The sequence below is a fragment of the Pteropus alecto genome, unplaced genomic scaffold (assembly GCF_000325575.1).
Source record: "Pteropus alecto unplaced genomic scaffold, ASM32557v1 scaffold152, whole genome shotgun sequence".
NCBI classification, from domain to species: domain Eukaryota; kingdom Metazoa; phylum Chordata; class Mammalia; order Chiroptera; family Pteropodidae; genus Pteropus; species Pteropus alecto.
Genome location: NW_006432227.1, coordinates 708,777 through 713,945, shown reverse-complemented (window position 1 = coordinate 713,945; position 5,169 = coordinate 708,777).

The window sequence follows — 5,169 nt, the reverse complement described above, 5'->3', positions numbered from 1 at the left end:
CAGCATATTTTAGTTTGGCTTAGTAAACTCAGGTTACTGTGAAGATTCTTAATCTACTGCTTTCATATCCATATGGTGTCAAATCCTACATAGAGGTGGGGTGATCTTCGCCTCAGGCTGGAGCATGAGTTAGGCTGCTAACGCCAGGGCATTTATTCCTTTGATTTTCCAAGCTTAAGGATTCATTCCTAGTGTAGAAGCTCAGCCTTCTAGGCCTCAGTCTGAGGGTATGATCTCATAACTTTTTTCAGCAGCTGAGCTGTGAGAAGTGAAGTCGTAGGTAAATTATTTAATAGACAAGACATAGTCTTATTCCTTCTCTAATCACCCTACACTCTTCCCAAGGATCAAATGCATTTCCAAAAATTTTTAGAATTAGTCTTGACCCTTTTTTAATATCACATATTCTCCAAGTTGTTGTTAATCTTATGCCCTGAGCATTTTATTAAAAACTACCATCAAAAATAGCCATCTAAACCCCATTTTCTAATCTGTTGTAAATATATTGAGGATTTGGCCTATAAATAACTCCATATCTCTTATGTCAAGGCTTGTGTATTATTCTATTTAGAATTCAGTGCTAAAGATAGTTGTATCTCCTTTCTAGACACTGGTACACTTCTTCCTCTCTGATGAGATTAAGGCCCCGGCTGTCAGTAGTTCATAATTAAATGTGAGGCCCAATCGCAGCAACTACATCGACCCCTGTAGTTGGCACATTTGTATTCTCCCTTTTCTTTGGCCCTGGCTGTCTACCTTAATTTTCTACCTTAAATTTATCATGTGTTTTTTAAAGCTTCCCAATCCTTTGTGACAAAAAGGATGGGTATAAATAAACAAACTAAATATACTATGCATTGTTATCATAAATCAATACATATAAATAGACTAAGTACATTCTTGGACAGTTTCGGTTACCATTAAAAAAAACAAAACTAGTAAAGGCATAAATCAATGACTGAGAAAATGGAACTCAGTAATCTTTGGTATAGGTGAAGTAAAGGGGAATGTTAGAAATTGTGAAATCTGTCAATTTGTGCCCAAAACCCAGGGTGCTCAACAGAAGACTTTATAGGTATGCTTGACAGAGGATGCTGATCTCCACTCACGTTTTTGGATTTCACTGTCCTAGAAGGAGATGGAAAAGGTCCAAAATCAAGGAAGAGTGAACAAGCAGTACTCATTTCCATATACAATGTGTTCTCAGAGCTCACGACTTAAAAATAGACCTGTGTAAGGCAGAATCCTGAAAGCATGCTGAATCTTGACTCTGCATGTCTTGTGCCTGTCATCTGTTTAGAGACCAGTAAGAATAAAATAAACAGCCTAAGGGTAAGTGAAGCATAGAGATATTTATTAGGCCTTATTAAAAGAGCAGAGGCATCGTGAATTATGGAGTGGGGAGGATTTAGAACTTAGAGTTTAGGATCATCTTGAGGATTATCTAGGAATCCATTTGCAGAAGGATTTGAAGAAAGAAGGAGAATCACATTTGTCAAATACTAACCATGTTCCAGGCCCTGTGCTATGTCCTTTTACATCCACCTTCCTTTTAATTACCCATGAAAGTTTTTCTTTAAGAAGAGCAAGAAATAGGAAATGCTTCCTCCCCCCGCCCCTTCCTCACCCCCTTCCTTTGTTGGAAAATAATAGAAATTTGAATTATAGGTTTTAAGCACGGTGATTCTTAATCTAATTTCAATTAATACTTTAAAATAAAGTTAAGAAATTAACTCATCTCAATGTTAATTAAGAGAGAGGCTTTTGTGAGGATAATATTGACAGTTTCATGTGAACACATCAATCATAGAGATATTGGCTCTTTATTGGCTCTAGCATATCAAGTTTTGGGGCATGAGTGCAATTTGAAAAAGTGAGAAATAAAACAAGGACAAAGATTAGATCCATTGGGACCACCATTCATCGAAGATGAAATCTTTCTACGCTCCGACACTAGCAATCACATTAAGTCACAGTGTTCATGTTAGCTACTCCTCCTTTTTCGGGTCCCTCTATTATAAAATCTCTATCTCCTTCTCTCTCTCCCACCCCCCCATCCATATAAGCGTTTCTCTTCATGAAATTTACTAGGTAGAAAATCTCTGAACGAGGTGAAAAAGATTTTTATACCTCTCTCACCCAAATTCTAAGTGCCATTTTACAGTTATCTGTTTTCAAAGATTTGAAAATTTGTTCATAGTTTATTCCAGGCATAGACTTTGTATAGTCATGGAAACACAGGAATAATAAAGACCTTAAAAAAAGAAAGGAACTCAGACATATTCTTGTTTAAATTCTTATTTTACAGGTAAAGAAATGGAAACAAGAAAGTTGAAGGGGGTTATTAAAACAGCATCACTGAGATTCCAGGGTTTCTTTCACCATATCACAGTCGAGTTACTGCTTTAAGGGTCATTTTGGCAGAAACTCTACATATATCAGTGCTTTTACTTATTTTCTAGGTTGCATGGAATTGTGAAGCTTAAAATAATTTCAGATATAATCTAGCTCCAAACTTTTCACTTGGAGATGAGGACGTGAAGCCCTAGAGAGGTGAAATGTCCAGAGTCACATAGCTAGTGATTGGCAGATTTCTTAACTCTTAGGCCAAGTTCTTTTTGTACATTAGTTCCACAAAACAGGAGGACTGACGGAGCCCTTTCCAAGCACAAAATACTGTTAAGACAAGGATTTAAAAGTGTTACTTCAACAACATGGACTTATCACCAAAGCCTGCAACTAGGGATTAGCGGGGCTAATTTTACCTATTATTTATCAGTCCGGGACTAGCAGTTCCTCTTGGGATGTTTGGCCTTAGCATTGAGCTTTCTGCTTTATATCACAGTTACCCTGGGGCAAGCCAGACCACAGAGTCAAGTAACCTTCCTCAAGGTTATATATTAAGTCATCGAGGTGCTCTCGGTAAAGTCCCGCCCTAGGCCAAATGATAAAGCAAGTGTTTTATTTCAGTATCTCCTATTTTCCCCTCTGTGTTTTCTCTTTCCTTCCATTATTTTAGCATACCAGCCCTGGGATACTCTGCTGGAAGATGGGTTTATGTAAGAAAGGATAACAAAAGATTAAACATGGGTTTATGTAAGAAAGGAAAACCAGGAACTGGAGGGTCTAGCTTAGGTGTAAGTAGCAGGTCAATAGTAAGCCAAAACATACACATGAATTTGTGGCCAGTTTAAAACATTGCCAGAGTCTAGCTAGGTATCGAGGCAAATAGAGGGGCAAGGTATTCGTGAAAAGGTCCAGGAGGTATCCAGGAAGCAAATACACAATAAAAACTGAAGAGGTAAAACAAGGCAAACTGGGATAAGTGAACAGCACCAAGAAGTTTTGGAAAGTGGTAACTACCACTGGCTGAGACTCAGAAGTCATTACATGCTTTCTGTTAAGGCATGAAAAGGCTGTGCTGATGGTTAATTTGGGATTTACGGGTAGAAGTAGGTAGCAAATACTCTTGGCTGAGGTAGGCAGCGGGTAGTGGGGGAAAGAAGGCAGATCTAGACACAAGGCACTCAGTGTCCTCACATTCATTCATTCGCGGAACACGTGTTTCCTGAGTGCCTACTATATGCTGTGTACGGTGCTAGGTTCTTGATTTTTAGTGATGAATAAAACAAAGCCCTTGACCTCCTGAGGCTTTATTACTAATACAAACAATAGATACTAAATGTATAAATGTATAATGTGAAATTTAGTATCATAAGTGCTTTGCAGTGAAAGGAAAGAGAGTCGTGGTGATGGCGAGGGCGCTAGTCTAGGCTAGGTGGTCAGAGAAGGCTTTTCCGAGGCAGGATTTGAATAGACACATGAGCAGAGTGAATTAGAGGCCCTTTAAGTGTCTTTCATAAGGCGCTTTAACGCTCCGAATCTTGTCACCTCCTCTGCACATCGAAACGCTTCTAGTTTGTTGTCTATTAGTTATTTTACCTTGCTCTGTGATCTCTAGGATGACAAACAGCTAAACTGACTAGCTCTTCCATTTGATGGTATCTTTCAAACTAACTTAGATAGTGGTGGGTAATTCTTGGTACTTCCATTCTCCACAGATCATTAGGCCATAATCATAATTATCGCATAAAGGGAGCATGTAATTGATAAGCCAAAACAAGGATCGACAGTCCTAAGAGTTTGCTGGGATAAAATCAATCTAAGGCAGGCTGTTTCCTGACTTTTATATTGCTCCATCTACTGTCACTACTCAAGAAAGAGGAAAAGAACTGTATCAGTCAAGGTCTCCTCAGAAAAGCAGAAACCCCTTTGAATATCTAAAACAGGGAGCCTCATGCAAGCAAGTGCACCAGTGATGGAGAAGAGGAGATCGCCAAACCAAGCCCCCTGAGCACCTTCGGTGAACTAACTCAAAAGTTAGCCATGACTACCTCTCGTCGGGAAGGAGGTGGTGCTCACTGTACCTCAAGGGCTGAGACCACCTGGCCGGAGCTGGAATCACGGTGGGCCTGTCTGCTAGAAGCTGGGACCGTAAAGGAAACGTGGCTGCTGCCAGAGAAACCACTAAAGGCAGGGGCCGGGGAAGGGGAAGTGCACCGTGGATTCTCCCTGAATCCTTTGCTGTCTAACTTCCACAGTGCGTTCCGTGGGTCGAGCCTAGCCAGGCGGCATGGAAGCCTGGGGGCAACAGTGCGTTCCATGGGTCGAGCCTAGCCAGGTTCCATGGGTTGAGCCTAGCCAGGCGGAAGCCTGGGGGCGATAGCCTGCAGGGGGTCATCCCCTCCACAGACAGAGAAAAAGAGCTGGAGAAGGGCACGGAATAGATCCTGAAGGCTGGCAAGCTCAGGACCGTCAGAGCTGTAAAAATGTACTTAAATGTTCTTGAGTATCTACTATCTCCCCGAGAACTGCGTTAGGATCTGTCATAAACATATTCTCATTTAATGATCACAAAAAGCTTTCTTTGGAGGTAGAAATAATGATTACAATTTTAAAGATGAAAAAACTCAGGTCTAGAGGGTTTGTGGAATTTGTTCGTGGTCAGACACTAAGTATGGTGAAGTCAGGATTCAAACCCACTTCTGCTTAATTATTAACCTCCTGCTCTTTCCACTGTATTCTTGACCCCTTATGAGATTGGTGGTTGCGGTGGGGGTTGGGGGTGGAGGCAAGGGATGGGGGCGTGGAGGGGTGGGGGGGGGTCAT